Here is a 26057-nt window from a genome sequence, read left to right as displayed (position 1 = left end):
CACATACACACACATATATACACTAACAAATATATATATTAAATGTGAATTATATTAAATATATAACATATACATTAATCTTTACAATTTGTTACACTCTTCCTTTGAGTGCCCAGATTAACTGGTTACTAACATTTACTTTAATATATTGCTTTTTATTGAGATAAAAACAATGAAAAAAAGTAATTAATCACAAACTACTTATAAAGTTAATATTTTCCCATGCTGAAGATAAATGAGAACATATGCAAGCAACTTAATAGCAATACAAATCTGTGTGAGTATTCACAAGGAAGAATTTCTCTCTTCTAAGATATTTTGTCAGGTTTTTAACTTGCTAAGAAGACTATGTACCTAAAAAAAATTTTTTTAAGGCACAACATTTCTTTTTCTGCTATTTAATATGTAAATAATCACATATTAAGAAACAATTTTTTATCTTTGCAGATAAAAGGATGAAAACACAGACGCTTAGCTATCCAAAGCAATCTTATCATATTTATATGTTTATTTGCTATATATAAACATATAAATATGCATATTTACCTATTAACTTTACCTCACGTCCAATTTGCTTTTGTTCTCCTGATATCTTAGCCCCTCTATCTTTAAAATCTTAATATTTTTCCTTCTAAATCAGTCTGGTTTTTTTTCCCCTTTCCTCAATCTTTTTTTTTTTTTTTTTTTTTGAGACGGAGTCTCACTCTATTGCCCAGGCTGGAGTGCAGTGGCACGATCTCGGCCCACTGCAACTTCCACCTCCCGGGTTCAAGCGATTCTCCTGGCTCAGCCTCCTGAGTAGCTGAGATTACAGGCGGCTGCCACCATGCCCGGCTAAGTTTTTTTGACTTTGTTGTTGTTGTTGTTGTTTTTAGCAGAGATGGGGTTTCACCATGTTGGACAGGCTGGTCTCAAACTCCTGACCTCGTGATCTGCTCACCTCGGCTTCACATAGCTCCTCAAATATTTTTTTATACTTGTTAACCTGTCACCAAACCAAAAACTGTCTTTCATTTCATACGTGACATACCATCATTTTAAATCTTTTATACATATTACTTTGCCTTCCATAACAAATTGGTGTTCATATGGCAGGTAGAAGTTATTGTTCATGACATTCGTCAGTTGGTATTAAGAGCATCTTTATGCATGCTGTGTATAATTCATAATAGTTAAAAACAATTCATAATAGTAAAAAATTAGAAAATTTCTCAGAAAAAGTAATATCACCCTCCTTTTTTAAACAAAGCTAAATCTTCTTTTTAATCTTGTTAATTTTCCCTTGGTGAGAAATAGCACCACACATTACAGCCTTTAATGGCTTCAATAAACGTGTATAATGCACAATATAAATTTGAAAAGTAGTCAAAATCCTCTCTCTCCTCCATCTCTGTTCAAACTGTGCTGCCTCATTTGCAGAGATTTGCAGTAAAACTCAAAGATGGCATAGATTTTTACACTATGTCAATATTTCTTTCTCTGTTTCTTGTTACTTACATCAGAATGATTGGCTCTTTTCATAAAGCAGTGACTGAAGGCCAAAAGGGAACTCACAAGAATGCATTATACAAATTCTAAATATAAAACTCCCCAAAGAGGAAAAATGATGTTCAGATACAATAAAAATAAATTATAGAATAAAAATGAGAGAAGTTATAGTCGTTTTTTGCACAATAATACAATGCATAAAGGCTAATGTCAGTGATGTCAACTTAGTTGAATGGAAAATCCTGAACTGACAGTTGACTCTATTTCTGTCAAATCCTACTTTGATGTTATGTCACTCTCTGATTACTCAGACCTTTATCCTACTATGAAACTGGGTGATTCTCAGAAAGGAACCAGGACATTCTATCACTTCATGCCAAACACATTAAAATGAAAGCCATGATCAGGCTCCCCAATATTTTGTAGGGTTAGAAAAAAAAAATTCAATTAACTCGAATGTGTTCACAAATCTCAAATGCACAAATGAACATTTTCTATAACAGGCTTATTTTAGTAAGTCAAATCCATCCCTCATACAGATATCTCCATGTTTTATGAATAATAGAATGATATGAGAATATAAAGTAGGGTTCATGAAGGTAAAACTGAATCCAACTAGAAAAGCAAATACCAAAATAAAATGTGGAGCCCAGTAGTAGATAGACAGGACTGTGGAAACATCTGATCCTTACTAAGAGGTTAGTGACCATTGATATCTTTCTGATAAACTGATTGCTTTTGTTTTCTCATTAGCCTAGACAGTAAATACTTACCGAATAGATAGCTCTCTCGATTGTAGTGACTGACCACCTAGTCATGGTTTCATGCTCTCAGGGAGATTATAGTCTTGTAATGGTAAACGCATTTTCGAAATAACAGAAGAAATTCACCTCCGGGCTAAAATTATTTTTAGCTATTAATTCTTGTTTTTATAATTCATTCTAAGTAAAGGGGATGAGGTTATTATCATATAATGTGATTTGTATTAAGATTGCTAAAAGCAGGGGGGCTGATCTAATTCAGAGACCTGTGGGAGAGAACGTTTTCATTACATTTAAATACAGCTTTATTTTCCTGTGGTGGTAACCAGGAACAGTATGAAGCACAGACAGTGCAGTATTCAGGTTTAATTTGGGCATAGTTGAACTGCAGGGAGTGACTATCAATTACAGTGGTATTTTGACATTTGTATAAAGAATTATGTGCCAAAATATTCTAAAATTTAAAATTTCATAGAGAAACTGGTTGAATAAGTGTTCCATGTACTCACTCATCCTAAATTTTTTGGCACCTGAATGTGTGGGATGTTTGCAAGTGAACAAGTGCTTGTCAATACATCGTCATTGACCTCCTCCCATTCATGTTGCTGGTCATTGGTAATTTCTTCTTCTGGATGTTGGAATTTTTTTACTGAGTCCTGTGAGAAACTATTAAGGGGCCAGAGACACAATGTATTCGGTCTACTACCCACTGTCCCATGTTTTTCATCCCTATTAGTGTAAGTGATCTGTCCTGAGAGCACCACTATCTATTCAGCAAAGTGCAGATCCCTGGGACTCCAAGTAAAGGATATTCAGGCATAATTGAGGCGAAATATATGGTTATGGACAGAGACTCCTTTGTAATTTTAGAGAATATTTTGTATTTCTAAATGGTTACCTTCAAGACACTGTGAGTAGCATATACGTATGTGCTTGTATGTTTGTACAAGCACGTGAACATGGCGGTAACAAAAATGCATTTCATCCTAGAAAAACTAGGACAATAATAATGATAAGTCAGAAAACTAAAAGCTAAGTAAATACTTTCAATAATGAACTTCTAATATTTCAAGCACTGTTTATTAATTAACTTTATCTTCAACAGAAACCCTATATTAGGTATTCTGTGGATGAGGAAGCTGAGACACAGCAAGATTAAGTTATATGTGCAAGGATAAATAGGTAGTAATGGAAGAGCCGGAGTCTGAATCTGAATAATCTAACTCCAAAGTCTTAATCACCACTCCAGGCTGCCTCTCAGCCAGTTGAACCTCATAAAATTCAAGACTATAATAAGTGGTCAAAAACCTAACACAAAACTCTCTTTACATGGTTATTTAATATTTGATTGACAATGAAAAATAATGTTAATGCATAAAGTCTTGTTGAATGTAATTACAATATTAAAGGTCATAAAAAGTAAAGTAAATAAAATAGAAAAATCAAAATAAAATAAAAATAATTATGTTTAAGAAAGAGGATTATACTGGGTGCGGTGGCTCATGCCTGTAATCCCAGCACTTTGGGAGACTGAGGTGGGTGGATCACCTGAGGTCAGGAATTCAAGACCAGCTTGGGCAACATGGTGAAACCTTGTCTCTACTGAAAATACAAAATTAGCTGGGCATGGTGGCATATGCCTGTAATCCCAAGTACTAGGGAGGCTGAGGCAGGAGAATCACTTGAACCCAGGAGGCAGAGAGCAGATTGCGCGACTGCACTCCAACCTGGGCAATAGAGTGAGACTCCATCTCAAAAAAAAAAAAAAAAAAAAAAAAAGGAGGGGGGGGATTATAATAAATTCAGCTACAAAAGAAGGAACCAGCTGGGTAAAGTTTAACAGAGAAAGGAAATTTCAAGATACTAAAAGCTCATTAGATAAACAATTTTCTATCTCAAGAACAAATAATACCAGTGCACAGGAATGACAGAAAGAATAACAAGATACTAAATTGGCTGTAATCAGAGGCCTGAAAGTCAAATGCCAAAGCTGCAAAGAGTGGAATTCAAGCCAGAGCCCTAAAGAAAAAATAGCGTAAAGAGAGAGAGCCAGCAAAAAGCAAAATGAAAAAGACGTAACTCTTGTCATAGCACACACATGCACCGAAACAAAACAAAATGTAGGAAAAACAGTAAAAAATTATCTAGCTGTAAAAATTACTTGGCTGTACAGCCTCAATTGTTTACTCCCTGATTCAGAAATTATCATATGTGCAAAAAGTTTGAGTGGAAATGTACTTTTACTCAGCAAAACTTCCGTTAAAAAAAAAAAATGCTGGCTGGGTGCGGTGGCTCACGCCTGTAATCCCAGCACTTTGGGAGGCCAAGGCAGGTGGATCACCTGAGGTCAGGAGTTCGAGAGCAGCCTGGCCAACATGGCAAAACCCTTTCTCTACTGAAAATATGAAAATTAGCCGGGCATGGTGGTGGGCACCTGCAATCCCAGCTACTCTGGAGGCTGAGGCTGGAGAATCGCTTGAACCTGGGAGGCGGAGGTTGCAGTGAGCCGAGGTCACTCCTCCAGCCTGGGTGAAAGAGTGAAACTCTGTCCCTGCCACCCCCTGGCCAAAAAAAAAAAAAAGCCAAAGTAAAGAGTACAAGATTTAAGAAGAAACTTTCTGTAAACATTTTAAGAAATCTCTTTAAGAACTAACAGTTGATATGCAAATTGCAATTTAGAGATCCTGAATGAACTAATTAATTAACAAACTCTCATTTGTTAAGCTGAAGTTAAGTGATATGCTTAATGAAAACCACAGCTATACTGCAGAGAGGAGCTCTGTGGTTAAGTCTTTTCATTAAATCAGACAGAGCCTAATCAATGAATATGTGTAATGTTGCTGTATAGGTCTGATTACATGCTTCCTTGTTTTTTTAAAATGCTAAACACTTTATTCTGATCTTATACTTTAACAATTGAACAGCAAGATGGGCTGTCTATAACTCAAATTTAATTGTCTTTAAATCCTAATCTCTAAATAGTCTGTTAAATAGAATGCCATTGATTAAGTGATCTGCAGTTAAATCAATGACATAAAATCAATATCAGAATTTAAGGGTTTAACTAGGAGTTCTCTAACAAGTTTATGTCAAATATAATTCTTAACACAAGCTTTCTGCATACTTTTAAATCATCTCAAAATCTTGAATTTGAGATCTTTAAACATTTACAGGTTCCAGGCATGAGAATTTTCCTGGGGGATGGGGAAGGGAGAACGGGAACCTGGGTAAGTAAATAATACGATGCTCCAGGTTTGTTTCTCCTCAGCTAACATTTATCTCTTCGGCATGATGAAGGGCAGATCAACGTTGATTGTAAAAACAAACACGATTAGCACTAACGCAGCATATGTTACCGCTGCTGCAGCCTAATGATGAATGAGCTGTAAGCGATGCCAACACCTGTTCTTGATGATGATGCGTGATACCCAACCCCAGTGGAGTCGTGAGCGCGAAGACACAGCGGTGCACATCTCACCGATTACAGTGGTTTATGGAGGCGTTCTGGTGGCATTCTCACTTTCTGTCTCTCCATCTCTTCTCTGATTATTCTACATTCATTCATTCACAACTTCAGAGTTGGCTTTAAGCTATAGAAATCCAGATGTGAGGTGTTACATGTACTAGCCACATGAGATGTATTAGGTTACCCAAGTCCTAAGCAGTTGGAGAACGTGTTTTCATACCAGAATAATTCTTTCTAAAACACCATTGTTAAGTTAGGCTACTTGGTTCTAATGTTGATGGAGATTATCAGGCATCTCAACTCGATCGGCTCTAAATTTGGCAATAATCTCAAAACAAAATACCTGAACTTGTGTGATGGTGTGTTTTATATTTAACACACAAAATAGTGAACATAAGTATGAATATTATGCAAAGTGACAAATTACAAAAGAGTTCTGATATTATCCTTCAGTCTTGTTTCAGCAAGGAATAAATGATATTCCTATCTGCTGCTTCTCTGTCATTTAATGTTCTTTGTTATTTTATATATGGTTCCAATGTCCCATATGATGTTTCTATTAATGTGACTATATAATGTGAATTAGTTCTTCTATTCTTAATTTTATTTCTGGTTACTCTCTTCCTTATTGCTTCAAATCTTTGTTGATACAATTTTGTCTCCTGCTGTGAATATAATTCCATTACCTGTGTTTAGATCATCACTACCTGGAAGGACTTGTGTATGCATTATTTCTTCCCATTTTTAAGCTTTTACTCTTATTTTCCAGCTGACACTTTTGCTCTATTTCCAAATTTGTTCAGAGCCTTCCATTCTTAAAAAATATTGTTTCTAATTCTTGTCTTATTTTTTGATATTCTTCTTTTCATTAGCAATTTCTCAAACAAATGGCCAAATTCGTCACTCCTATGTCCTCATATTATTTTTCTTTTTAGCTCATTGAAATTATTAAAGGAATGTCAGTATTTCAGATTATTAAAAATTTATTCAAATTTTTGATAAAAAATTTGAGTGACCATTGGCTTTTATTATATTTCCTTATAATTTTGCTTAATATTTATCATAATGATCAAATGATAAGTTCTAAAAATAAGGATGGTATTTGTTTTATTTTTCAATGTTTGTTTTATTTTTATTTTTTAAAGACCTATGATGTAGATGATAGAAGTGTAAGGTCTGGAGCTAGATTCTGTAACTTCCATACCTTATATCGCCATATACTAGCTGATGGTCATGGGGAAGTTTCTTAACCCTTCTGTTGTAGATTGTCTCATTTGTAAAATGGTAAATAACAGCCCAGGTGTGGTGGCTCATGCCTGTAATCCCAGCAGTTTGGGAGGCAGACATGGGTGGATCATATGAGGTCAGGAATTCGCGACCAGCCTGGATAACATGGTGAAACTCCGTCTCTGCTAAAAATACCACAAACATTAGCCAGGCGTGGTGGCAGGAGCCTGTAATCCCAGCTACTTGGGAAGCTGAGGCAGGAGAATCGCTTGAACCCACAAGGCGGAGGTTGCAGTGAGCCGAGATCATGCCACTGCCCTCCAGCCTGGATGATGGAGCGAGAGTAGGTCACAAAAATAAATAAATAAATAAATAAATAAATAAATAAATAAAGGCAAATAACAATGTATAGTTCATAGAGACATTATGAGCAAAAATAAGTTAATATATGTAGAGTGTTGTGCAGACAGTAATACATAGTAGATGTCCTATATGTTTTAGCTAATGTTGTTATTTAGCTCTTGTTATTATTACCACCTCTGTAATCCTTGAAACTAGCACTGTGCCTGATATATATTAATTTTCGACCAATATTTTGTGGAGGAGTGAGTGAAATGAATTAACGAATCCTGCATTTAACACAACTGATCATTATACATTTTTAGAACATTTGTCTCTTTTGACTTCCACATTAATAATACATTGCTGGTTAAAACATAATCTTTGCAAAACAAAATTTCATTTCTAACTCTTCTTTATTAGTCAGTGGAAAAACTACTCTGCAAGTCACATCCAGGGAAAAGGGAAGATATTTAAGAATGACTGAAGATAAAGTTACTATGACAATGTCCTCCTCTTCCATCTTTATAACATTGAAAAGCGTTCTCCCAATGACAGCCAAAATAATCATTTAAAACTGTAAGTCAAAGTAGACTCCTCACTTTACTTAAGCCCTCTTGTAGCTTCCTATTGTAATAAGAAGAGAACCCAAATTCCATCCATCCTGCCCAGTCAGGCTCTGATTATCCCAGCCCTGCCTATTACTCTGGATCTATTTGAAACCATTTGTTTCAGCAGGCACGCAGCACAAAATCGCAGTGGCCTCTGATTTGAAGAGGCCAAACTTCATTTCTGCCCTGGACACTTGCTATTCTTGCCTATAATGCTTCCCGCCGCTTCCCCCCCCCCCCCTTGGATTTGGACGTGGCTAACATCTTCTTGTCATTCAGTTTCTGTTGAAATGTACTTTCTTCAAAGTCCTCCTTGATCCACCACCTCCCCCATTCTGTTATACATTGTTCCTACTTGATTTTCTTCATATCACTGTCTGACATTATCATTTCAATGTGTTTGTTTATTTGCTTCTCATTATCTGTTTTTCCCACTAGAATGCAAGTTCCATGATGATAGGGGCCTTCAGTGTCTGATTCATTATTTTGGCCCACTACCTGGTACATTATATGTTATTATTAATTATCTGTTAATAAATTCATAAATTAGGCTAGAGGCAATGCTCGTATTACAAAGAGTCTTCTTTGTCATGTTGTAGAAATTGAATTGTATTCTAAAAGTAACAGAAGCCATCAGAGATGGAAAGTTGAGGCCGGGCACAGTGGCTCACACCTGTAATCCCAGCACTTTGGGAGGCCAAGGCTGGCGGATCTTGAGGTCAGGAGTTTGAGACCAGCCTGACCAACATGGTGAAACCCCATCTCTACTAAAAAATCCAAAAATTAGCCCAGGGTGGTGGCACCTACCTGTAATCTCAGCTACTCAGGAGGCTGAGTCAGGAGAATCGCTTGAACCTGGGAGGTAGAGGTTGTAGTGAGCCAAGACTGCACCACTGCACTCCGGCCTGGGTGACAAAGCAAGATTCTATCTCAAAAAAACAAAAAATTGAAGATTGGCTTATGCATTTATGAAAACTTTACACCAAAGTGTTTGAGTTGAAGAACAGGTGAATTTATGAAGAAGGGAGAGGTGCCCTCTGGGTGTGGGGGATTCTTAGAATGACAGGATGGTCAAAGACGCATAAGGGGTGATGTGCATTCTGGACTTGGTGAATGAGTAGCTGAAACTACCTATTGCATAAATTTCCTTTAAGCTAGTAGTGGTAGAAAGATTGAAATGGAGGAAAGGAGTCACAATGTCGGCTATTCTTTCTGGGCAAAGTGATTTGGAATTGTCCTCCAACAAGCATTTGTTTGTTGAAAAGTTCTTCCACTGAAGGTCGACATAATGAAAATCATAAGAAAAATCATGTATGAGTGTACCAAAGTCCTGGCAGTTCTTTAGAGCCCAGCTTAAGAACCCCATCCTTCATATAGCCCTCCCTGATAAGAATGATGCAAGAATGTCCAACTCTTCCATTTTGTATGAACCCAGATTCAAGAACTTACTGATATCCCCAAGATCACAGATGATTAATCTAGGGTTAAGGGCTGTAACACATATGTTCAGAGTATAATATTCTTAAACAGAATCCCCCAAACTTGTCAGTATTCAAACTAAAACACACACACCACACACATACACACAAACTCTCATGTCCCATTGAAAACTTCTCACCAAAACATACATCAAGTTTCCAAACCACTTCACTGGTGATTTTGAGTCATATCAAGAAATAGGTACCCTCCCAGTAAAAAACCCAACGAGCATCTTATTCATAATGGAGATAAGGCTACTAGCAATGATCCAGGCATGTCTGTCAAACTAAAGTGTCTTTCCCCTTTAAATATCTTTGTAAGGAATAATAAATAGTTCTCCTAATAACAAATATTGGCCATGGAAAGTTTTTAGGGACCACCCACACTATATAAATAAATATTGTAAAACTAGCATCAGTGTTTGTTTTTGTAATTTTAAAAATTTTATTGGAACATCTGTGGAATATAAAGTAACAAAAGGCTCAAAACATTTTCCATTTTAATTAAGGGAGAAAAAAGGATACACAAAAACTTCATTCACAAGCAAAGGGATGTGTATATATTTATGATGTGTAAAGGAATTTCTTGACAATGAATATCTACTTGTCCTTGCGTAAAAATGATTGTGCAAGCTTTAATAGCATGAAGATAATATCTTTTCTTTCTAATGTTTAGAACAGTTCTTCCTTTCTTCAATTCCCAAATGTAGGTAAGCACAAAAACAAACAATAGAACCAAGCACATGTTTTAAATTTTCTAAGTATATTAGATCTTTCATCTTATTTGGTCTTTACACAAGGAATACTGCAGAACGCTATCTGCAAGAACCTGAAAATTCCTCCAGGTGACGTGGTGACCTCCCAGGAAAATGAAAAAAGAAAAAAACCAAAACCAAACCAAAACAAAGAAACAAAAAAACACTTGAAAAGCCCTAGTGTAGAAGGAGAAGAACTAGAGCAGTTTCTTGTTGCATTTGGGATCTGGTCTGGCCAGCCTTTCCACTGAAGATTGCATGATCTTGGGCACATCTTGGAACCTGTCTTTCCCTCTGACGGTGCTCTCTCTCAGAGGGCAGCAAGGGGTGGTAAATGGCTACGATATCAAATTGAGCTAAAGTAGTCTACCAGGTGGGTCTTTGTAAATCTTGACACTTTCAACCATTTCATCAGTCTTTTATTTTTATAAGGCAGATGACTGTAAAGAAAATGAAGGTAGGGATCGTATCTGCCTTTTTCTAATGTGTGTCTAACAGAGTAGATACTTAGACATTTCCTAAGTGAACTCATGAATGAACAAAGGCAATAGCAGTAGAAATGGAAAGTTGGAAACAGATATAAAATCTTGGGTTTAAAATGTCAGTGAGGGTTGAATATCCTACTGTGGCTTGAAGACACCTTACTGCCATGTCACATGCCCATATTCCAGCACCAAGAGGCTAAGAGACCTCCACCTTTTGAGTTTTGGCAGTGGCAAGAAGGATCCGCTGGGGAAAATGACCGTGGAGAAAAGCCTCCTTCAGGAGCTGTTGTGGTCGGGCTCTTCATCTGCTTATTCAATATCTGGAGGGAAAGAGCAACTACTTTGATCAATCAGGACAATGGTATAAAGTTTTCCTCTGTCTGAAGAAATATGTTAGGCTTTTCTGTGTTCATGAAGAGAGCTTTCCATCTAGCGGATAATATTCACTGTCAAATATAGTTTAAAATATACCAACTCACAAAGGAGATTCATCTGTCTTTTGTGGCCCAGGTGAGGGCGTTGTAATTACATAAGCACACAAAGCTTCTTCCTTGATAGTGATTTGCTTCCTGGCCTTTCCCTGGAAGTAGAATTTCATGCAACCTTTTGGAATTTGTTCTCCTGTTCTCCATTTGTTCAGCCTCACTTGTAGCTGAGAGATTAAACATCTTCCATAAACCCCAATGTTTATGACTGACTAGTCCTCCAACTTGCTTGTTAGTTGTGTTGATTTTATACTCCAGGCAACCAATCAGTCATATCTTAAGGCCCTGCTTTAACAATATAACATCAGATAAAAATGCAGTCTGAGGACTTGTGGTTTTAAATCTCTAAGATAGACATGAAGCTTGAACATATAAAATATGTTACTTTCACCTTCTTGCAAGTTTCATCAGCAATGGTACCCAGTACACTAGATACATCTAAATTATACCCATCTTAGGCTGTATGTTGCTGCTGCTCAATGTTACAATCTAAATTACATTTCTGTTTTCTTCTTTTTCCAACTACATTGAACTGTTTGGGAGTTAAACTGATTATTCACAGGCCATTGGAAAAACAAAATTCTTCTCCCAAATAACAGCATATATTCATAATACCAAATTTAACAACCATTCATGGCTGGCCTCATCATTTTCACCTTTTATACATGAGGCAAGGGTGACTCAGGAAGTTTAGAAGTCGGTACTACATTTTTCTAATAATGAATATTTGCTATGGAAAATTATTAGGGGCTACACACACTGTGTGACCAAATATTACAAAACAAGTAACAAAAGTTTATATTCACAATTTATATTGTATTTTATTGTGGAAAATAAAGTAACAAAAGATTAAAAATAGAGCCTAGCAGAGCAAAAACCAGACCCTGTTTCTCGCCTCTAGAGAGCATTCCAGAGTGTTTAAAGAATTTCCCTGTCTTCTCACTGTCCCTGAACAACCTTTCCCTGATAACTGACCAGCTCGCCCTCATTTTCAAAGAGCTCACTCTGTCAGCCAAGGGAAAAAGATCTTTTGGTATAATTTTCTACACTGACCACCTGTCTCTTTCCACATTTAGACATAATTTGTGCTGCTAAATAAGGTTGCCCCTAGCCGTACAGACTAAACTCTGAATTTCAAACAGATACTTTGTTTATAACTGCCTTAAGTCATTAGTTCTCAGGATGAGAAAACTAGTTATTCTAAATACAAAAAATTTGGTAAGCAGACCAGAGAGAATTTTTCCTTTCTTTAACGCCCATGGGCGAAACCTCAGGATGCTGCCATTTGAATGGCACTGCCATCAAGTCAGAGCCTTCACCAGAGGCGCTTTCGGGGCTGCTCACCAGATGAAGACAGGCGCTCCAACACTCTAACCACGGCCCGCAGATGGTGGCCTGCCAGCACCACATCTGAGCTCCCAGGATTGAAAGGACTCAGCTATGTTCCATTCCTGCCCTTTTGTGGGTTTCCTCCTTCACCACCTCTGAGAAAGCCACAGTGTCCAGAAGAAGGAAGCAGTCCAGCATCAACACTCAGCCCTCTGCAGCCTCTCTCACCATCTCCCCTCCAGTCTCGCACCATCTCCCTTCCACTCTCGCACCATCTCCCCTCCACTCTACCCCTCAGTCTGTAGGTCAAGAATACAGAATGAAAGGAAAAAAGCAATCTGCCACTAGACCAAACCTTCTCTCTGCTTTTGGCTTTCTACATGCTTTTAAATTTTTGCAGAAAATGTTCTCTTCTCTTATCGTATTTCCCCTCTTTCTACCCTGTGTTAGGACTTGTTTGAGTGTCTCTCCAAGTGGGGATCCAACATACACACTTCTATATTTGAGTGTATATTGTATGTGTGTACACTCATTTACAAACACAGATATGTATACAAAAACATAAATGTGCGTATATATGTATATGTGCACATATACACACAAATATGTATACAAATGCAGGTGTGTGTATATACAGACACACACACATATATAATACTTAAATATAAAAGTATACAGTCATTGATTTGTTAGGATAACAGCTATTTTTAGACTCCTAATCGGAGGGCTAACTTCTGGTTAATGTCATTTTTTGTCCAATGACAGAATTACAACAGCCTGTCCATTCAGTTCAGTGTCATTCCAGAAAGTTTATTTTGAGAATCATATTATTCTGACTTCACTCTGGTAATGTGAAAGTTTAACAATAACTTTGCTACATTAATAGTGTTATTTTTTTTTTAACGCCTCAGAGCTAGAACTGGAAGGTTTAAATGGCTAAGAGACAATAGAGAGAGGATGTGATAACCATTTCTAGGTGCATAACTATGTTAATCCCCAATTAGACTGCGTAACATGAACAGGGAACCAGGACGTGTGCCTACAAAAAATAAGGTACATTAGTTAGAGGTAAAGTCTGGGTGTTCTACTTATTAGGAAGAGGTAAGGAAATAAAAGGCTGTTAATATATTTATTCTACATAATTCAGATGTAGTCTAAAATAGTTGCCATTAGTGTGAGAACAAAGAATATTGTCCTTAAAAATTCTGAAGGAGAGACAGAATAAATGCATAGGTCTATGCTAAGCAAAAAATTGGAAAAATTTGAATACTGTACTATGATTAAGCTTGAGAAATGCTAAGATGATTAAAATACAGTTCTCACCCTGAGAGAGTGCCCGTGCTGGTCTGGGGGAAAAAAGTAATGAGTAAATAATTACAATCCAGCCATATGACGACCCAAATTCTTGAAAATACTGAACAAGAGCCATTAACTCTCTTGGGAAGGTTATAGGATATTTTTCCAGAAAGGAGTTATATTTAACCTTCCTGAAATATGTGTGTCAACAGAGGAGGAGCAAGGGCAGCTCCCCGCAGAAGACATTCCTTCCTCTATAGACTACAGAATTAGAAGCATCTCCTGGAAAGTCACTTTTCTTATGCGTGCCGCTCCAAGGAGCCATTTTTGCTCCAGCCTTCAACTCCTGATTGCTACTAATTTCAGATATTTTTCCTGGAATTTTGTGGTTCTCTCAGTGATTACTTTCATATTGTTTTCTCTTTTCTGTCCCATTTCTGCTTTGTTTAGCAACTACCAGTACAAGTAATAGCTTACTTCATAGCAATTTATTTTTTTTGAAAAATACCCTGTCAGAGATTTTAATAGTTACGTATATGTCTTCTATCTTTGTATTCATGGCTTCTATTCATTTTCAAGATAATTGCATTGATCAAGTTATTGAGATATGTGCATTCAGGAGAATATGTACTTTAACCCCAACCCAATTAATAAAAGCTGCTTTGGGTGATATTGTGTGATGGAGACATGGTTTTGTTGTAGAATTATTGAATCAGAAGTTCTGGTGAACATGTATAGTATCTCTCCAGGGATAACATTGGTTCCACCAGCATCTGTAAGAGGAATGTTTTACTCTGTCTGAACATTCTGCATCCCAGCACAGAAAGTGTCATGGAGATGAGATTTTTGTACAAATAATTGAAAAACTTAGTTGAGAAGAAAACATAATAGACTAAGTTATTTATACTTTTCTAAATACTTAATCTAAGCATACGTAAAACATTTTACCTAAGATTTATTTAAAGCTATTTAGTCACTTTTTAGTCTTAATGTTCGCTACTAATTCCTTCATTTATGATATTTATAAAACATTTAGCCACGAGCTACTAGGAGACAAAGCAAAACAAGCATTATTTCCCTTTTCTATGTTTCAGGTTGGTGCAAAAGTAACTGCGGTTTGTTTCACTGACTTGTTTCTGTGTCCCCAGTGGGTCCTTTTGCTATGCCCAAGGCCAGTTCTTGCCCCTTGTGATATCCAGCTCAACAAGAGGCAGACACAGTTGTACATGTTTTACATATGAGAAAATAATACAGAATCCAGAAGATACCTAATGGATTACACTAAGTGTATTGTACAAAGTAATGAGATGAGAACTTTGATGAATCAAAAATACTGTTTTAAACAAAGATGTCAACTTAAAACTGATATTTTATTCTCTCATTATTAAACAATCCTGCTTTTGGAGAGGTAACCTCTTTTTTTTTTTTTGAGACAGAGTCTTGCTCTGTCACCCAGGCTGGAGTGCAGGGGCACGATCTCAGCTCACTGCAAACTCCGCCTCCCGGGTTCACACCATTCTTGGAGAGGTGACTATTGATTGATTGTTTAAGTATCTCAATTCCCTTCTAGTTTCTAAGCTGAAATCTACATCAGTTCAGGGGACATGGCCATCCTTTGTGGTGAGGCCTTTTTACTTCACAATAGTGCTCATTAATATATTAAGGACTCTTCTCTTTAAAAAGAACAATTATGACAAGATGGGGCATTTAAAGTAGAGTGCACTGTGGCGCTTTGTGCCTGATCGCTGTCATGTTTTCAACAAGAGATATTAAAAGAAATAAATGCCGGGTGGTCTCATGAGGATATGGCGATTTAAGCCTTTGAACCTGGGGCATCCAGTATAACAAAATGGCTGGTTGCTTTGATGTTGCAACATGAGAAAATCTGTTCTTTTATTGTTTGCAAATGCTAGAATTCTTTCACATTGAAATGACCACTTTGTATATATACTACAAGTTAAAATTTAATATGTTTTGAGAATGATACCTCTGAACAATATGGACATGGCAAAAATTTGAAAAGTTCTTTCTGTAATTTTCTCCCGAATCATGACCTTGGCTACCCTGAATTTAAAGTGTTTGGTTGTGGGAAAGTTATTAATAGTACACATTCATAGTAATGTGTACTCATACTTTGCTCATAAATTTTTAAGATAAATTTATAAGATATATTTACCAAATGTATTTGTTTTTAGGAGTAATGTTTCACCAAAGGTTGTAATTTCAGTTATTGAAAATATATTTATATAGGATATAGATGGTATTTGTATTGATCTTTGTTAAGAATAAACTCTATAAAACAGTTCTTAAATGATTAAAAGTAAAAGTATACATTGTAAATTGGTAACTGGTGATAATGTGAAGTAAAAACAAATTGTAGACAATTATTGAAGGTTAGTCTATGTGAATAAGTACATAGTTGCTAGAACTTTATACAAATAATGTAAATTCAATTTTTTAAGTAAATAATTCCTTTTCTATTAGAAAAGAAGACATGTCAAGTGACAGATAATTTGTTTCTTAAAAAACTGTTTCCTCCTAAACAAAAGATGGGTAAAACATACAGCAAGGAATACTATCTCACCTGTGTTCCAACCAATATTTGGTACATCGCTAAAAGCTGATTAAATTGAATTTTAAAATATGAGATTATTAGTGCTACCATTCTGATTGGGAGACAAACAGGAACTTGTGTTATCAAAACAAGTTTCTCTGAAATGTATTTTACCTAGATTTAGAACAGGCGTTTATATGACATGTCGATTTCTTATTCTCTCCGAAATATGAATGCATGATCTAAAATTTGGCATCATCCCTTTTAACTTAATCCCCTCCCCCAAGATACCCTTGCTCCTGTTTATGGCAGATGTAGTTTCCAAGTGATTGTCTATCCTGAAAGATTTCCATGAAATGATTCTGGATTTTGTTTCATTTACTTGCATGTAGTATGTTTCTCAGAAAGGCTTTTTAGATACACTAGCATTTTTGTTGTTTGACTTTGATTTTTTGTGCTGAAAGTTGGCTGAAATATGATCCACTAAACATATATAATCAATTAAAAGACATACCATGTTCCCAGATTGAAAGATGGCACATTAATCTATTACTCAATGTAATCTCACTAATTATCCAAATGTGATGTTTTAATGAAACTTAATAAACTTCTGGTACATTTTTTAAAAAAATATATGTATATAATTAAATTTGTGTTAAATAAAATATGAGTAGATATTACATTTTTTTAAGTGGCTCAAAACTTAATATAGCTCCATTCATTCTACTATTAGCCTTTAAGGTTGCATTCCTTAATTAAAAAGAGAGCATTTTAAACATGCCAATGCAAATATTGACCATCTTAAAATCTTTAAATGCCTAAATACTTGGCATTTATTGCTGAATAACTAACATTCAAGATGGTTTACATATTTTAAATAGTCACAACTCTTCTCAAATCAGTCGTGACTTAAATGCAGCTTTCATATTCGTTTCTGTTTTATGTTTTGGCATGCAATTTTTGCTATTGATAAATGTCCTTACCATTTTAGTCTGATTTCTCTCTTTGACTGTCAGACTCCGGTGGCCCTGAACAATGTTTAGATTATTCTCCAAAACTTTTGGCTAAGGAGATAATTTTGAAAGTAAGCTTAATTCCTTCAGGTTTTGAATTTAATTAGCAGAGCACTGTTTTTGAGTGATAGGCAGGTGTTTTATGACTTTCATGGTGCTATTCCAAATATAGTATATTAAATATCATTATTTCAAGAAATTGTATGTCATTGCTATTTGAGGACTTCACAAATTCTCTTTCAGGAAAAAGTAGCTTTATACTTTTTTTTATACTGGTAATGGCTTTATATCATCTGTTGGAAACTGCATCACGTGTTATGTATTTTAAATCTACTGCAAGGATCTTACTCCTGGTAAAAAACCAGAGTGCTCTCAGATTTCTAATATAATCACATGTTTAAACTGTGCTACAGACTTCCCAAGTATGACTCACTGGCCTTTTGGAAGTCCAAGACTAAGCATGGAAGCTACTCAATATATGATGTGGAAAAAAATTATGAATTCTATGATCATACAGAAATTTAGCTAAAGTACATTTTAGACTTACATATAACAAAAATTTAAAGATAACCCAAATGTTTGACAATAAAGTTTCTTTAAGTAAATTTCATATTGTGCAAGTATTAATGATGTTGAATATCATTTTCCTAATTTTGATATTTGATATATAAAAAAATTAAATGTCTTTGAAAATTGTTTCTAAGATAGTGCCTTTGGTTTCATAGTTGTGTGTCCTTTGTTTGTAAAATGTGACTTCTCCTTCAACTTTGAATTAGAACGTCTCATGATATCCTAAATGACGTATTATTGTAGAGTAAGTGCTGGAAGTGCTCATCTCTTTTGCTTGGTTCCTTAGTGTCATTTTATAGACCTCATTGGCTTGAAGGTGACAGAGACCTACTTCTATAGATACTATATTTAATACCATATGTCAATATCTATACATTCCATATTTGATACCATACATGAGTCAACCAATCAACACATGTGTAATCAAGGCTGGCAGTGCATTTACTCCTGAGTTAGATGCTGTAGGACCACCGTTGTATGTGATCTTGCCTTCCAGAAACCTACAACCAAGTTGAAAAGACGAGCCATAAAATAAAATAATAGCAAATTAATATAAAACCTGGATAAAGAATGTAATAACTAGATGACCAATTTGAGTGTGCTCATTGGGACTTAGGAAGAAAAAACATTGAAAAAAGACGAGTCTGTGTTTAAAATTTAGAGAGATATAGATATAACAGAGACTGTTAATATTTTCTTCCAATATCCATTTTGTTTTACTATTCTTTTTTAAGGTGTTTTATTTTAGTTGTTTTTACACATTACATGAACATTCATTCATCATAATTCATATTTTATCACATTTTATTGATTGTCTGATATTAATTTTATTGGTTATCCATTTTATTGGTTGTCCAATGCTTACGTCTCCCTATGTCAGCATTTAATAATTTCTGTTGAACTTTTAAAGGGCTTTGGATATGTAGTTATTTAACAAAGTGCACCAACTAGCAGAATTATCTGTGTACATAGAAGATTTTTTTTTTTATGATGATGGTGATTTAGTCATTCAATGATTATTTATTGAGTACCTGTTATGACTCATGAACTGTCCTAGGTGCTGGTGATGTAGAACTAAAAGAAAAAGACAAAACTCCTTATCTTTGTGGAGCCTACATTTTAGTTCTGTAAGTAGGTAATAAATAATATAAGTAGATAAAGTATACCGTGTGTTGATAGTGATAAAGAGATGCTAGGTACAGCGGCTCATGCCTGTAATACCAGCAGTTTGGGAGGCTGAGACGGATAGATCGCTTAGGCTAAGGGATTCAAGACCTGGGCAACATGGTGAAACCCTGTCTGTACCAACAAAAAAAGTACAAAAATTAGCCAGGCATGATGGCACATACCTCTAGTCCCAGCTACTTGGGTGGCTGAAGTGGGAGGATCCGTTTGAGCCCAGGAGGTTAACAACAATTGTAGGTAGGGTAGTTGGTGAGAACTTCCCTGAAGGGATAATTCTTGAGTAACAAGTTGGAAGACATGAGGCTAATATCATCTGTATCTGGGGGAAGAACCTTCCAGGCAGGGAAACTGAAGACTGTTTTCTTCACTGCAGGTGGCTGCCACATAAGGCTAGCACTTCCCTTTCAAGGTAGGGAGTATCGAGCAAAAGGTAAACCCTTATTGCTTAGAGAAGAAAAAAGGACTAATTTTGCCTTAGCAACCTGTTATTTTTGTACTCTAATATTATATCTAACCATTCCAATATTGTGAAATCAAGTATTATATTATTCGGATCATTCATCTTTATTAAAAACTTTGTGTACATACTGTGTCAAACAATCTTTCTTCCTCATGAGTTTGCTGAGTATTGTGGAGAGTGAAGATTAACAAAAATCGTGAGAAAAAATAATGTAATAGCAACTTAGTTGGAGTGAAGTTAGATACATTCTTATTAGGAGTAAGAACAATCAAATCCAGCATTTGCCTCAAGACTCACATCTTTCTAAAACATGTCACTTCTGGACAAGAGATGACTACCCCAATTAAGTAATTTATTTGTTTGGGAGGATCTAACTCCAGAACTGTGTAAGAAAAAGAGGTGACTTTGGATGCTAATAAATCCCCCACATAAAAAGTTGTATTAAAACATACATCATGATTTCTTTTGAAGGGTATATGGTGTCTGTCCCATGACTGGCAATTCTGATCATCCACATGAGAAGGGATAATCTCACTGTTTGTCAATTGAGATGGCTGTAAACTGAAAATTATTATGTAAGCAGCCTGATGAAAGTACCAAGAAAACTTTAATTAACACTTGCATGATTAAGAAACGTGATAAATGTGATGGTAGATATGATAAATAGCTTTAATCTCAATCCCTATTACAATCACAAAAGTTACTTCTTAGAGAAACAACCTGATGACTATGTACTAACATTTTCAAGTTAAGTTTGACATATTAATGTTTTTGGTTGAGTATCATTCTTTCTGCTGCCCCAGATTCTAGTGTTAGACATTTATATGCTTTTCACTTCTCAAGCCAGAGAACCATAACATGATTGGCATAGATATCTATTCTGTTTTTTAGCTTCTAATATCTGAAAGTGTGAACCAATTGCAAAGTGTTGACATTATATAGTCATTTTTCATGGATGTATATGTTATGACTGGCATGTAGTAGGACTGAGAAAACTAAACTGTAAAATATATAAATGTCCTCAAACTACTGCTCCATTTCTTATACTTTTTTTGAAACTGATCTAGTGATTTGCTTTTGATTTCCTATTGCAGTGTTTCATTATCATCTAACTGATTATTTTAAGTGATTTAATTATATTATAAGATGGATAAAACTCAGGCTTCCAGTTGACTAACTAGTTTTTGTTCCCTGAAGAAATTGGCAGAAAAGGACATATCTGTTCGTGATTTTTTTTTCTCACCAATTTCTACTTTAAACTAAGAGGCATTTTCTCAAGTAGAGAAAATTTTCCCACAGACGGTATTAATTGGAAACGTTGTAATGACAATAACAAGTATGCAGAAATCTAGTTGTTTAGAAGAAATTTTCTCTTTCTTCATGAATATGTGGACAAGCTATTCCATCAAATGTCTGACATATTTAAAATGAGGCCAAGCAGAGATGCATTTGGTTCACAGTTTTCCAAAGTGTGTGCTCTAGAACACTTTTATCACTAGATTTCTGCTGGGTTTGTGTCACAGTGCATTTTATCTCCCTCTTCATTAAATACCTTATTTCTCATTCATTGTTTCAAGGTTTTTTGTTTGTTTGTTTGTTTTTGTTTTGTTTTGAGATGAAATCTTGTTTTGTTGCCCAGGTTGGAGTACAATGGCACAATCTTGGCTCACTGCAACCTCCGCCTCCCGGGATCAAGTGATTCTCCTGCCTCAGCCTCCCAAGTAGTTGGGATTACAGGCACCCACCACCATGACCGGCTAATTTTTGTATTTTTAGTAGAGATGGGGTTTCGCCATGTTGGTCAGGTTGGTCTCGAACTCCTGACCTCAGGTGATCTGCCCACCTCGGCTGCCCAAAGTGCTGGGATTATAGGCGTTAGCCACTGCACCCGGCCTTTCAAGGTTTTAGTATCTCCTACGGCAAAGAAATCTGATTAACCTTACTTGACCCAATGTTTACCAAATGTATTTACTGACAGAATACTTTTTACATCAGACCAATAAACCTACTCTGAGACTAGCGTTTCGGGAAGCAAATGCTGCTAAAATACCTTAGCAATTGCTGTGAGAATGAAATCCATATCCAGTTAGCTGTGTTTTTCAGTGTTGTATAACCTTGTGGACAACTTGATACTGGTTTAGATTCTTGAATTATTGACCTTTTAAGAAGTCTACAGGTGAATAATAATGGGCTACATACAAAGCAATGCACTTAGAGCATTATTTTAAGTTCTGCACTTGGAAATTTGCCAGTACTACTTTGGAAATGGCAACTAAAGCATACATTTCATATACTGGATTCTAGGGAATGTTGCTGAATTTGGAGACAGAAATGCATTAAGCAGCATTTAATATAACTGGTCTTAAATGTAAGAGAGGTTAGTGTTTATTTGCAACACATAATTTGTTGGAAGCCCTAAGGCTCTTTAGACTCCAAAGTGCTTTCCTCACATCCTATCACTCAGTGAAATTCCAAATTTGGAGCTCCTCCACCTCTCATTGGAAATAAATAATCAAAACAACCCTGTCATTTTCCATCCTATGCCTATGCTTAGGCTTTTTCTCTTCCTAAAACGTCCTTCTCCTTTATGCCTCAATCAGTGCCTTTCATAATTCTTTACTACTTTCAAATGACCCTTCCTCCCTCACACCTTTCCTCATTCTCACCATGGTGACAGCTGTTTGTCCAGGCTTTGCGGAGGTAATCGAAATGTTTCCTCTTTCCTCTATGTCTAAACAGGACTTTGCTTGCCTCTTTGTCATAACAGATTCTATGAAATACTGTTACTGGGAAACACGAATAATATTCCACCAACATTTTCATAATCACAGACGGCGTTTTGCTTATGATAACTAGCGTCTTTCACGGAGTCGAAATGCAAAATCATACGGCATGGCAACTTAAAAATTGGCCTTGACCATCTCTCTTTCATTAGGGGAGTCACATGAAAATGCAGGTTGAAAATCACATTTTGAGGTGTTTTGTTTTTTTTTTTTTAATTATTCTACTAAGATATACACTGGTTACTTCACATGTAAACAAAGAATTTATTTCTTGAGGATCCTGGCATTATTGGTACGTTTTCCTGTTGTCACTTAGTTTTGGCCATTTTTCAACTGGTCAAAAAAAAAAACAATTTTCAAAGCAATATGGCAATATGACACCTGCAATTACATTGTTAATTTTGGCTTTTGGCTCTCCTTATTCTTTTCAGATAATTGTTCTTCATTCATTTTATTCCTAAGTTACAATTCTTTAAAATAAACTTTTAAATAATTTCAGACTTATGAAAAAGTTTCAAAAGTAGTACAGAAATTTCCTTACAGTTTTTAAGCAGCTTCCTTAAAGGTTAACATCTTACATAATCAAGGAACAGTTATTGAAAACAAAAGATTAACATTGAAACCATCCTATTAACTAATCTATAGACCTACTTAAGTTTCCTTAGTTGTCTCCCTGAGAACTTACTTCCTCAGTCTAGGATCCAATCCCTGATCCAACATTGCAGGTAGCTGTCAGGCACTTTGCCTCCAATCTGACATTTCTTCAATCTTTCTTTGTGCATCAAGAATTTGACACTTACCAAGAGCGCTATCCAGTTATTTTGTAGAACATCAATTTCAGGTTGTCTGCTATGTAAGCAGCCATTATATCCTTCGAAAAATAGTCTTAGGACTGTTTCTGAAGATTAATTGGGTGGAAAACATTTGTTTCCCAAATGCTTTGTGGACTTACACCATTACTTTCCATGTGAGAAAAATGCATGTTTTAGAGTCTAAAAAAATAAAAAGGCAGAAATATCTTATTTTCCCCTTTCCTGATGGTTTGTCCTATAATAGTCTTTGGAAAGATTTATAATGAGATCGAGTTTCAGAGCTTTGTAAGCCTCTGTTCACATGAGTATACATCTTTTATCAAAAAATATTTTTAAAATGTGAAGTTATTTATATTAGCATTATCCAGAGAAACAAAATCAATAAGATACATATGTAGATAGATACATGAGAAGTAATTTGTTAGGTGAGTTGGCTCATGTGATTATGGAGGCTGAGAAGTCCTATCACAGGCCATCCGCAAGCCGGAGATCCTGGGATGCCTGTCGCATGGCTCAGTGCAAGTCTTCAAGCCTCAGAACCAGCGAAGTCGAGGGTGCAACTCTCAGTCTGAGGCTGATGTCCTGAAAACCTGAGGAGCCTCTGGTGCAAATACCAGGGTCCAAATGCTGGAGAGCCTGGAATTTTTGGTGTCCAAGTGTTATAGGAAAGGGGTCCTGATCCAGACCCCAAGAGAGGGTTCTTGGATCTCGTACAAGAAAAAATTCAGGGCGAGTCCGCCATGCAAAGCAAAAGCAAGTTTATTAATAAAGTAAAGCAGTGAAAGTACAGCTACTCCGTAAATAGAGTGGGGTGTTCCTGAAAGTAAGAGGAGAAACGCATCCGCACTAGGGACAATACTCGTTTATGTATAGGATAAAAAAAGATCATGGGGACATGTGCTCTGCTACAAGGGTTTGTGATAAAGGATTAATTTTCTTAATTAGTATATTTTGCAAGAATCAATATTATAATATTTAAAGCAAAATTACGAATGCGTCTTTTCTGAAGATAACAGGATATCAGGGCACTCCTAAGTCTGGGTCTGTTTAGTAAACATTATCAATCTGCTCCCTTGCCTGTAAACATCTAGAGGCTAGGAATACCTAACTTTCTGGGAATGCCGCCCAGCAAGTCCCAGCCTCATTTTCCTAGCCCTCACTCATGATGGAGTCACTCTGGTTTGAAAACCTCTGACACCAGGATAGGAGAAGAGGGGTGTCCTATCTCCAGGAGAGAGAGGGAATGAGAATTTACCTTTCCTCTGCCTTGTCCATCCACATTGAGGGTGGATCTTCCCCACCCAATCCACTGATTCACACAGTAATCTCCTTTGGAAACATCCTGCTAGACACACCCAGAACTAATGCTTTACTAGCTCTCCAGGTAGTCTTTAATCCAATAAAGTTGACACCTAAAATTAATCATCATAGTCTTTTTTTTTAAAACCACACACCTTATCCATTTTCTTTCTTAGTGACTACTAGGTAGGTAGTATTAGACAACTTGAGATGTTGAAATTTAGTTGTTTCAAGTTATCCATTAATTATCCTGGGGTTGGAAAATCAGGCTTGATTGATGTACCTCTTTAATAAATAGCACAGAGAAATCACATTAAAATGTGATACTTTTAAACTGATGTGTTAATTCTTTGACACACTTGCTTTCCTTCTTTCATTCTCCAATGTGCCTTTCTCTCTCGAAAAGTTTCCAGACTCTGCTTTTTCACTAAATTCCTTATTCATTTTGACCAATTCCTGCATTGACCAATTTACCCTAATCAATTTGCAATTTGATTTCTTTCCCTACCACTTCATGAGACTACTTGCTCCCTCAAAAAGTGCAAATGACTTTCTAAGCTAAATCTGCTACTTACGTGCATCATTGACAATGCTGGCCACTTTCTTTTTCGAGGAAACTCTTACCCTCTTGTAACATCTGAGAAACATTATCTCTTGGTTCCCTTGCTGCTTCTCCAAACATATCTTCTATTCTTATCTTTGCTGCTTGTCTTTTCAAATATAGGCATGACACAGGTTTATTCTCCTACCATGCTGTGGTTAGAGAATGCTCAAATGCTCCCAAATCTTCAGTTATCACCTTCATGCAACTGACTCAATCTTTACTTTGAATTTGGATATTCATCCTGAACTTTTTGTTCTGAATTTCCCATAGGCACTACAGATTCAACAGGCACTAAACTGAGATTATTAATTCCCCTTATAAACATCAATTTATTTCTCCTACTCTCACTCTCTGATTTGGGCTGAAGTTAAATTCAGTGTTTAGGTTCTCCCATCCCACTTGTCCTCTGCCTTCTAACCCATATTATTCTTTTAATCTGGATTATTCTCTCCCTCTCTCACTTTATGTTTGAACATGATAATTTTTCATGTAGGTAAAGCTTGAGTTCTATCTCAGTGATGACTACCCTGTTCAATTCAGAAAGAAAGAACTCTCATGTAATTAACTTCATTGCATCATGTTTCATCATTAGTTGTAGACATGTCTGTATTGTTTTCCTCATCGAAATGTAAGTCTCTCAAGTGATCTTTGTGGAACTCGTAAGTCAGTCATTGGGTCATTACCTTCTGTCTCACAGGCTGGAGTGCAGCCGCGCCATCTCGGCTCACTGCAAGCTCCGCCTCCCGGGTTCCCGCCATTCTCCTGCCTCAGCCTCCCGAGTAGCTGGGACTACAGGCGCCGCCACTGCGCCCGGCTAATTTTTTGTATTTTCAGTAGAGACGGGGTTTCACTGTGTTAGCCAGGATGGTCTCGATCTCCTGACCTTGTGATCCACCCACCTCGGCCTCCCAAAGTGCTGGGATTACAGGCATGAGCCACCACGCCTGGCCGGTCATTACCTTATTTCTATAATGATTTGTGAATTGGCCTGAAATGACTCATCCCTGGTTTGTTGCTGTTGTGTTGTGTTGTGTTGTGTGATTCAGCCCTGCAAACA

At 36.3% G+C, this 26057-nt stretch overlaps 1 protein-coding gene across 13 annotated transcripts in view; it reads left to right on the top strand.

Annotated features, from left to right (window-relative positions):
* The window catches only part of LOC114676844 (uncharacterized), a 451137-nt gene that overhangs the window by 184557 nt on the left and 240523 nt on the right, over window positions 1-26057 (top strand). The window lies entirely within an intron of this gene.

This window comes from Macaca mulatta, chromosome 3 (genome assembly GCF_049350105.2).
Source record: "Macaca mulatta isolate MMU2019108-1 chromosome 3, T2T-MMU8v2.0, whole genome shotgun sequence".
Classification (NCBI taxonomy): Eukaryota; Metazoa; Chordata; class Mammalia; order Primates; family Cercopithecidae; genus Macaca; species Macaca mulatta.
The sequence above is the reverse complement of the archived record's forward strand: the minus strand, read 5'-3'. Positions and strand labels throughout refer to the sequence as shown.